This window comes from Cephus cinctus, unplaced genomic scaffold, assembly GCF_000341935.2.
Source record: "Cephus cinctus unplaced genomic scaffold, Ccin1 Ccin1_scaffold0167, whole genome shotgun sequence".
Taxonomy (NCBI): domain Eukaryota; kingdom Metazoa; phylum Arthropoda; class Insecta; order Hymenoptera; family Cephidae; genus Cephus; species Cephus cinctus.
The window spans coordinates 70,530-81,616 of NW_014332891.1; the positions used below are offsets into that span (position 1 = coordinate 70,530).

An 11,087-nucleotide genomic window follows, 5' to 3' on the forward strand; every position below is an offset into this window, starting at 1 on the left:
AAAAAAAAAAAAAAAAAAAAAGGTGGAAAAAATAATACCCATATGGCTTTACACATGTCTGACGAAACTACAGGAAAAATTTCACTGTACTTTTCTTTCGTACTCGATTCTCATTGTAACGTAATACACGGGCTGACGCGTTACGCTAACCGTCGAGGAGTAGAGAATCCAGGACCTATAGTACGATGGGGAATCCAGGATCCATAGTACGATGGGGAATCCAGGATCCATAGTACCACAGAGGATCTAGGACCTACGGTACGACAACGGATGATCTATGCGAACATCGGACGCGATACAGAATCGAGAGAGACGTAACGCAGTGCCGAGGGAACAATGAGGGATGCGCGACTGGACACAAAAGCTGACTAGATTGCAGGCGTGAAAGCTCGATGGGATTTTCGCGTAAATTTCCAGCTGCAAGAGGTCGTTGACCCTCGTTCAAGATAAAGGCATCAGAAAGGACCTAGGGCGAAGAGTGAAAAATATTCCTGGCGCGCGATGACGAAATTAAACAATTATTTAATCCCCGATCCCTCCACTCGAAATTATTAGGTTCGATTCTCATTAAGCAGGATACGAAAATTATACGGAATCATTGAAACTGCCGAATCTCGAATTCGCGTGAAATCACGTAGCCTGATCGAACGGTCGCTGGTTTCAATAGCGAACGAAACAGCTACAGTCAGGTGGCAGGTATCTCAGCGTCCCTTAAATTACACGCATCCCCACGTGTTACCGTGTACACCCCATGTACCATATGCAGATATAGATACGTCGAGAATTTGTCCGCCTTGTACTTCTGCAACGTATACGTTGCCAATGTATATAGATATATACAGCGATTCAGATACAAGGCAGACCTCGTGTCCATAAAGACGACACCTAGTTCTCATTAAGCGGCAAAATCAATACACCGTACTTCCTACTCGCCGACAATGTAAATGGGTACAAGCATTTCGAATAATTATTATTGTTTCATTGTTCGCACGAAACTGCCTCTTGTCGCCACGACCAGTTTTCATCGACACGACACAACGACGCGAATGCATTCTGAGTCGTACGAGTTAATCGCGCAACGGACCCAATTATGAATCCTGGATCAGTGTGGACGACCCTTGATGAAAGTACCAACAAGTGCGAGAGAGACAGAAGTATGTTCCCTGGAGTAGGGTCCACGAGTGAGATTTTTGTAAGGGATAATAAAATTTTAAAAATGACTCACCGCTGTCAGGCATCTGCAAGATCAGGATCGAGGCTGGACCAAGGAGGAGAGTACGGTGCTGAAAGTTGAGGCCTGAAAGAAATATCGATAGTTTGTATTGGCAATTGGCATGGGGTATCTAATAAGTGGAACATTCAAAGAGGATGCACGTGTGAAGTAGCGCGTAAGGTGGTAATAAGGAATCGCGTGTTTTGTAAGAGGAAAATAAATTTGTTGTAAGGAGAAGAAAAAATAAATTAATCGTCAAAACAGGTGTCAAGAGTAACACGTGAAAAAATTGCATCCACGCGAGGGGATTGAATCTTTTTTTTTTTTTTTAGATAAATACACGCCTATCAGATTCGTATGATAATAGTCGGGTATTATGATTAGCAGGTCAAGCACGACACGTTACACGTGGTGGCGGTAGTCGTGACGAAACAGGTTATTAATGTAAGTGGTAGCGGGTAAAGGAGCGAAATTACAGCGAGTCAAAGTATTCCCATAAATCAGTTGGAGTTTCGGCGCGTACGCATTGGGCGACATAATTATCGTTCCCTTTCCCGGCAGTAAGCAGCGAGACGCGATTGCATACGTAAAAGACTCGCAATGTGTGTATATATATATATATATATAGCTGTAGGATCTTGGGGCCGTCAGGGCAATTTACGTTTGTTTGCATGGCTCCGTTATTTATGGCATCCGCGGTTATTCATAATAAATATCTTCACTCCAACAAAATAATAAATAACTTCCTCTTTGAGCCACATTCGAGTACCGGCGGGAGTTTGCTGTTTTTATGTGATTTACGATGCCGCTGATATAACGTACGTGTAAAGTTTCACAATCAGTGAGATATTTGAGTCATTAGCGATCGGCAGATAGGAGGCAACGTATCACGGTTTTGCATTATGCAGAACCGAATAGCTATATACCAGCTGTATACGCGGTTGCGCTCTTTTACCCGAAGATAGGCCGTGGTATGGGAGATTTAAGATTTGAAATTGGCGCCTTTAAAAAGTTACGGGGAATCCCCGGGCAATAGAGATATGCAGCCATATATATATATACATATATATCAATTGAATCAATCGACGTCGATGACTCCGAACAGTAATGGAAATTCGAATTGGCATCGTTTCCCAAGTAATATAAAGTACGTTGCACTCGAGACTGCGTTCCGAGTGGCAACTGCAATTGCAACTCGCGCCACGTTCTCTGACGCACTTCACCCTACGAGCGCGGCTACACGTAGGTACAGCGATAATGAAGCGTTAGAGCGATTCCCAAGTATCGGTTTCGCGGGTCGGCTTGCCGTCGATATAAAAGAAGCCGGAGGTAGAAAGGCGCTTTTTAAGCGTCCACAACGCGCGGCAGGATGGCGTAAGGATAGAGCGCAGTTCGATAGCACGGAGTTACCAATAAAAGGCTATCGAAGGCCTCCGTGTAGTAGGTAAGCGTGCAGCAGGGTGTACGTATCGCGTGCCCCGCAAAAGCTTCCCTTTTTGTACGAGCCAACATGGCTGCCAGGCAATACAAACGATGTCACGTGTAAAATGGGCAGGGTGTGGAAAACCTGGAGAAAACTGCATTGTGCTGGTCTCTCGCTTCGGGCTGGGAATATCCGAACTTTACGTTCGGCGTAAAAAGGAATTTTTCGTTGGATTACACTCTTGATCTTCGTCGCGGGCTGAGATCGAATTTACGTAAAAATGACAGATCGTGGGTTTTAATAGAAAATAAAAAAAAAAAAAACACATTGCCTATAGGCTATATTAGTTTCGTATTATATACCACAATTTTTACTAGCGGCTGAAACATGTTTACGAGCCAAAAATTTATTTTTACCTGTTTCATCACTTTTTTTTTTAAGTCAACCCTCTCGGCGCTCCTCCCTGTCAAGGAATTGCCGACTCCGAAACCGCAACGTCAGTTCGAACTTAAATTAGCGGAAAACTGGTTCGGTCAAACGTGTTGACCCCTTGCACTATTCGGAACCTCGGGAAAAGTCAGGCCGAACGCGGCTGCCTCGATCGTCGCGGTGAACGGCGAGCGGTGGATCGCGCGTGCCGAAACTCGATACCTATTCTTACGACCGAGCGCAAGGTAGTCGTGGCCCGTATTTACTTCAGGCGATGCGGAACTCTTGTGAAATTCAAATGAATTTGAATCAAAAACTTTAAAAAAATAATTTAATTATTATATAAGATGAAAACAGATTTTGATTAATTATAATAATATAATTTGGTCCAAAACTAAGACCACGAGTCAGACTCGTGACATCCGTGTTTGGCCTAAAATTTTCATCACGAGTCAGACGCGTCAAAATAGTGCAATGGGTTAATTGCCCGACCCTGGCCGACCAGACTGATTTGTGGAATCGCAATTGTACAGTTTATACGCAGCTGGAGTTGCAAACAACTACCAACCGATTTGCGATTCTCGCATTCATCAACGTACAACGTGACCCCGACGAAGGCTATTTCATACTACTCGTATACCGTTGCTCTTTCCGGTACCTTAACAACGTAACATAAACCCAAGCACTAAGTGTACATCCAGCTGATAACAACGCAGCTACATGAAAACAGACCTTTTTCCATCGTTAAACTAAAATTGCACAACTGGTACCAGAAGCACACACTCCGGCACAAACACATACCGAATAACGAACGAACCAATTTAATTATAATTTTTTATATCCAGACCCGAAAAAAAAAGAAACCAATTTGCCAACGCAAAGAAAAAATATGAACTTTTACAGGCAGCTGTATACAGCCGTACACTGTTTGCACTCGGCTGCATTTTATGGTGTTTCGTAGAAATTTCAATAAAAATTTTTCGACGCCAACGCGAAAGACGAGAGTGCCACGTGGGACGGTGGATGTTGAAGGAGATTATCCTTCTGCATCCGTAAGTACATGCAAGTGACGTTCCGCGTCGTTTGAACTCTGTTCTCCCGCCCCTCTGCCAGTGCCAGGACCAAAGAGGGTGGGATATGACGTCAATGGATATTAAAAATTTTTATCGCGAGACTGACGTTCTTTTCCATCAGTATCGCAATAAAATGTACGAGCTACTAATATATATGTATATGGATGCTGGAGGCTTCTCCCTTTTCCTCATAGTTTAATGGCACATAGTGCGTATTAAGGTTACTATGTATCTACGTGTATCATAATACTACACTGTATATCTATATAAATTTGCCATAAGGTATACCTATATATGTTACGAACGAGACCTCCGTACTCGCGCTAAAGCAGAACTGCAATAAAATGGAGTACGAGCCCTTGTTATTAAACCTCCATCGGGGTAGAAAGGACAGACTCGTTTCGCAGCCGAAAATCAATTTTACACGCAGTAACTCTTTTGGTGCGACGTTAATTCCCTCCTGGCTCATCCCCCCACCCCCACCCTCATGGAATTTAATGCGACCTATTCCATGTAGTTTCTACAGGAAAGGAAAAAAAAAAAGAGATTAACTGCAGTCTTGTATTGCTCCACGAGGGGTATGCAGATTTGCGGTATAAGAGAGGCCGTAAAAAGAAAACAGTAGGGAAAGTCTCAATATATGAGAAAACTAACAATTAAACATCGAACGAAGCCATATACTGGGTTACCATAAAATTTAGTAATTTTATTTTTAAAAAATCTCATTTTACCATGTACGTGCAGGTAAGACGCACTGAAGCGCCGGTAAGACTGACACGCGTGACGTTATACTACGGGCAAGCCTGATATGTGGGACAGCAACACGTATGCACTTACTGTACAGTAACGAGCAATTATATGTTATTCAATAACGAAGATGACTGGCAGTACTGTTGAAAATAAGAGAATAAGATGATAGTGCCGATAGCGATATGCCAACGTAAAAAAAAAATACTGTACTATAAATATCGAGTGGTCGAGCCGTGTAGACTTTTCGTGAAGCGTTCAGGAGTTATGGCTTGTCCTCCGTTTGATGACGTATCGAGTAAAGTATTTGCCCCCATCAATAACTACAGGTTGATAATAAATTAATCCCGAGTCACGAGCCACGTCGAGCCGTATAGAAGAAACCAGCTGTAACAATTGTTTAGGTGAAGTTGATAACGTGTCTACGGAGAACACGAAGAGAGTCCTGTGCACTGGGTTCTATACCAAAGGATCGTAAAGTTGGCATTGCTTAGGAAGTTGGTCGAACGATACTTCGAAAAATTCAATTGGAGTCGCGAAAAAGTCGAAAAAGTTAAGCCGCGTAATAGCTGACGAATCGTCAAGTTGGAAGTATCACGAGAAAAGGCCGAACCAATTGACGTTAACGATTGGAACCAGTTGCGAGAGGACGATTAAGAATACCCAGCTGTCTGATTTCGGCCAAGGTACCCTCGTGATCGTGACTTCGTATTAAAGCAATCGTAACAGCTTCGACAGACAACCAATTTGAGGAACGTTACGATTGCACGCGTCTTATTCAATTGGTACGTACCAGTTGGCCGTACCCTCTTTTCCACCGCAGCCGTATAACCGTATGCCGTGTAGGTACGGCCTGGGTAGAGCATCGCGGACGCATAGGAGGTATATGGCGTAACGTTGCTTTTTATGGGCCCGACGGGCATTAAAGGGCAAAATATTAAATTACCCGAAACTTAAGACACACGCCGCCGGCGGAAATTTATGCACTACGCAGAAAAGCCATATATCCGGTACGGAGCACGGCTCTGCATTTCGTTACAATAAATCTCGGCAACGATCCCGCGCAGAAGCTGTAATTCAGCTTTGCTAAGAGTAAGGACGACTTTATTGCCGGTTCTCTCGTAATTAACCTTTCGCTGCCTCTTCTTATCTCGAGCTTATGTTTGACGAAGCTGACGCTGCTCTTGTACGAGTTCGAAATCGTATAAATAGAGTCTTTTGCGTACTAAAACAATTATTAATAGCGAGAGAAAACCGATTTTACGTTTTTCACCCAAGACTCTCGACCTTACGTAAAGGCATTAACATTTTACTCGTTTGTACGGCTGTAAACGTGACCCCGCTTGGAGGTTAACTAAAGGCCAATTCTTGAATGTCGAGCCGGAGTGCACTATGTCAAAGGTCATTGATATTTCGCAATTAATTTATTGCCGGTATGTGTAATATTTTTGAAAAAAAAATAGAGCAACAATTTTTTGACCTAATTTATCCCAGATCGGTTATACTTTCGACAGGGAAGGCTATAACCGGAAAGTGACGTATGTAACTAAGTGACGTACGTATGATACAAATGTATTACATAAAGATAGTACAACAACTATGCAGCATCTTTAATAGGTTCCTATAGAAGAAACTAGTACCACTAGAGACGATTCATCAAACTAGTTCGCCTGGATTACCTTTCCAATCCAGTAGCGATCGCTTGTATAGAAATCAGGCTTTATTGAACGATTACTATAGTACGCTCTCATGTACGGACGGATCGAGGACGTTACCTACGATAAAGGAGGAGTTACCACTGAATGTGGAATTTTCATGAAAAAGGATAGGAGTATAGTGGATATAAGGAATTGCGGGGCCGTTATGCGTATGAAGGCTTAAAAAGAGCTGCAGGCACGAGCCTATTGAAACCAATTGGAATCGCCAATTCCGGATAAAGTAGTTGAAGTCAAGGTTGTACGGTATCAGAGTGACACGGGTAACGTGTGTAAAACGCGCGTGCCATAACAGGGATGCCGAATGGAATTGCGGTAATCGATCGACGAGGACAATTCCATAACCGCGAGTACCAATCATCGGCTCCAAGTGCGAGACTCGTCGACGGTGATTGTGGAATTTCGAAACTCCTTGGTGACGGCCATCGCCAGCAATTCCATTAGAAACTAAGGTTATCTACGAGCTAGTTCACACGTGTCCCGAGGTCCAACGAGAATTCGCCCGATGGAAACCGGCGAGCGTTGCCTTTTCGTTCCCGAGAGCGAGAAACTTCACGGAGACAATTTCGCGTCGCGAGCATCTCCGATTTCTCTTGTTCGACGCCCGGATATGCTGGATGGTCCAGAATGCTGACTCGCTCGCCTGGCAGCTACATAACTTCCCGTTAACTTAGACGTTACTTTGACGATAGTTGGTACATTAGTTTGAGACGTCACCTAAGACGTCCCTTTATCTCCTATTATCCAAGATCATTCGCTTTCATCTCCTTTTCGTTAATGCGAAGTACCAACGGTGACAAAAACAATTTCGAGCTCGCGACTCAGCCAGACTCTCCTGTCAAAGATGCCCAAGTAACTTTTACTTGCAGAGAATCCACTTCACTTCCGGTATACAGGACCCGTGCGAAACTCGAGAATTTAACTCGAAATACAATGGACCTTCAGCTTTTACTAAGGATCAGGGATGCTGCGCCAAAGAAACGGCTGCGGGCGCTCGCCTACACGTATAACGAAACGAACTGTACGACAGCTCACGTTTCTCGCCTTGGATCTTATCCCCTCTTAATTTCCTTCGGATGCTGCGAAGACAAATTTTCCCGAATTTACGTAATTCAAGAGATCGGTACGTCAACTCGAATATCAATTTGAGATACCCAGCTTCAACTGTGACGAAGATACCGCACTGTTTTGTTAGTGAATTATGCATTTTTACAATCTCGGTGCATCCGTCGAGTGCAATTACAGTTGCAACGAATATATATTGAAAATGCAAAATGGGGAAATTGCAATGAGATTATTGGACTGTTTGAATTATTCCGTTTTTTTAACATTCCAATAGTCATTACCGGCTTGTGCAGTGCCTGATAACGAATTTGTTTAATTGCATATAGCGCATTCATTATATACGGTATAAACGACTCGAGAGAATTCCAAAGCATACGTTTCACGGGTACAAGATCGTAAGGGTAGGATAAGGGTCGTTGGGGTCTCTGTGAAATTAAGGATTTCAGGTACACGAAGGGCTCCGAGGATAACCGATCGGTTTTCTGCTGTGCAAACGACTTATCTCCTTGGGGCGTTTACAAGAAAATAGCGGAAGTGCATTCGCCTTTGCAGTCGATGCACTCCGTATCTTCATTCATCTCCTTTCTCCTCTTATCCTCGTATTACCCTTGCATGCACCATCGGAGTAAAAGTTATTTATTATGCAGTGAATGTGTTCGTTCGATAAGACCTTATCATATACCGATGACGTATTTCCGGAAACGCATGGCCAAAATTTAGCACAGGTATACCTGAAGTCTATGATACATTTGGGATATGCGCAGAGTGCAGCGAAAGCATAGCATTCAGCACGGCGACTGATAGAGACAAAATTAAAGGGGAAAGAGTCACTTACCATGGGATCTTCGTCCGCCAATTTTACTTGGTTCCGGTCCAGTCCGTCTTTTGTCACTCGATTCTTAATGCACTGCGCGAACTTTAGGATACGGACTGATTGCTTGGTGACTGTGACTTGAATTCGCGGACTTTTCGCGCGCGATACAGAACGACTGGGAAGAGAGTGAGGATAAGGGGGTAAAGGGCACGGGAGGTGGTGGTGTGAAATGGGACGAAGACCCGACGCAAAGAGACTCAAAGACAGTACGAGGATGATAAAGATAGTGGATGACTGTTAGAAAAATTCAAACTGACGTTAAACGTCGATCGGAGCCCAAAGTTTTACCAGCGGAGGCTGATCGGAAGTGGCCAGGCGACTGGGAAGTCACCCGTAGAGTCGAATTCGACACCAAAGTGATATCACGAAGAAGGTATAGGCCTGACGGAAGAAACGGGGAAGGTAGGTGACACAAAGGAGAGAGAGAGAGAGAGAGAGAGAGAGAGAGAGAGAGAGAGAGACAGAGGTCGTGCTGGCGAAAACAAAAGAGAAAAAATTTCATGATCGAGTAAATAGACCTCTCAGCAGACAGATGAAAAAAAGATGAAGTGACGAATGCGTCGAAGAGACGCAGATGGAGGGGAGAGGAAAAGGAAGATCGGAAGGACGCGACGGTCCAGAACCTCGATAAGGGAGATCGGCTCGCGAAAGACTAAAGTCGAAATCAAAATATTTTTCTACCTACCAGTCACTACCCCCTCCCACTGGACTACCGATTGACAGGTGCTGCCCTCCCACGACCAATTTGTCAATTACAATTCGTACAGGCTGCGTCGACTTTGCCCTGAAACAGGGGTGCACGTTCATCTGTACTCAGCTATCGTCCTAGGACCAGGTCATCGTTGACGCTCCCTGTGCTACCCCAGGTCTTCCCAAGTGCAGCATCTTCGTCTGGCCTCTGTCATTTATTCGCCAAATACCAATAACACAACTAAACCATAGTCTCGTAATTCGCACGTGTTCCTATCCCTCGAAAAACGTAAGAAATCATAAGCCAGCAAGCCCTAGACTATTGATAAAGATCCAAAAAGATACAAACTTCGTCTCCATAATAAATTTTGCATAAAAAAAACACAAACACTGCTGAGTCGCTCATGAAAGAAAAAATAAATAAAAATTACCAATAAAATACAATAAGTAGATCGTGAGTGATATAAACCGGCCTAAGGACAGAATGAGAATTATTAACGGAGTTAAATGCCAGGTGCATAATACAGGGTGACGCGAGCTGTCGTTAGTACAGAGTCAATAAAATGCACTCGGCTAACGGATTAAGTGGCAATTCGCGAATCCATAAATTTCGCAACAATGGAAAATTCTCAAGATCAAAGTCCACAATTAGCCAGCAGCCGTACCAAGAATCCATATTATTAAGTCATATGCAATTTCCATACCCATTACGGACAGTGCGTAATAAATCGTTCGTTCGAGACTTGCCCTTAGCCCCCACGCTGCACGCCGCACGGGTTCCTAATCACATATGAATGTGTGCATACAATTTCAATTTGATTTAATTGCACCACAGCCATGTGCACCGTGCAACTGTATCACCGACCGCATACTCCGTGCATCCATTATGCGTGCGTGTCTCTGCGTAATAATAAACACGTTTACGAGATTAGCCATGAGATAACAACCTTCGCATGCATGGATGGTGTTATCGATACCGAGCGGGGGCCCGATCGAAACGTTGATTACACTCGAATGCAACCGCAGATCAGATTCGATCTAGACTCGAAGAACTTTTGTAACGTGAGCACATCGCTATATACAGTTAACGCGCGTAATTGCTCGATCTTATTCCGCGAAGCCGACCGCAGTTACTTTAATGGCAGGTAATTGTCCGCGGATCCGATAACGGGGGAAAGAAGGGGAAAAAGAGGGGGGGGGGGGCAAGGATCAATAATCGAACTTTGAAATCTATTCTTCCAGGTGGATAATGGTTTTCGAATTCCGGAGAAAAAAGAAAAAAAATTATCACGAACCTAGGTATTAATGTCAGAACTGACCTATGTCAATTATCGAGGCGTAACATTAAAATGGAGACATTACCTCGTAAAGCTCATAGATGGCTATCGATAAACAACCGATCGTTTATTGGATCCTCGATTGATCTGTACGGCGTGGTAGAAGCGCGTGAGAATATTGTTTCAAAATAAAGATTTTTACCTTATCGATAATTCTATATGATTATTTATCGAGGGGGTTGGCTCTTTTCGTGGGCGGATAATATCACTGCTTATAATTTTACGTGCGATTAACGTTAATGGTCTCGAATTGTAGCCTAGTTACGATTCTCGTGAATGTGATAAAATTTTTTTTTTACTAACGCGAATTTAATCTGCAGTTATTATTTTCGTCTATCGGATGACCTGAGAGGCTTACAGAAACGGGACTGTACAGCAAGTGCGGCGGACCTGGTCGACCGGCAACCAGTGCAACGAGCGCACCCAGGAGTCGTGCAGCTATGCCTGGAGAAAGTAGCCCCCGTGCCGAGTCGGGCTGCACTGGCCTGAGACAGTCACATTCTCCAGGGGCACGTATAGCT

The 11,087-nt window shown here is 43.9% G+C and overlaps 1 long non-coding RNA gene across 1 annotated transcript in view; it reads right to left on the reverse strand.

Moving 5' to 3' along the window:
* Positions 1-11,087, reverse strand: part of LOC107263853 — an 87,512-nt gene that overhangs the window by 44,849 nt on the left and 31,576 nt on the right. Inside the window, exon 4 of the long non-coding RNA XR_001536776.2 lies at positions 1,226-1,297. This is a non-coding gene — a long non-coding RNA (uncharacterized LOC107263853). The remainder of the gene's footprint in view (positions 1-1,225; positions 1,298-11,087) is intronic.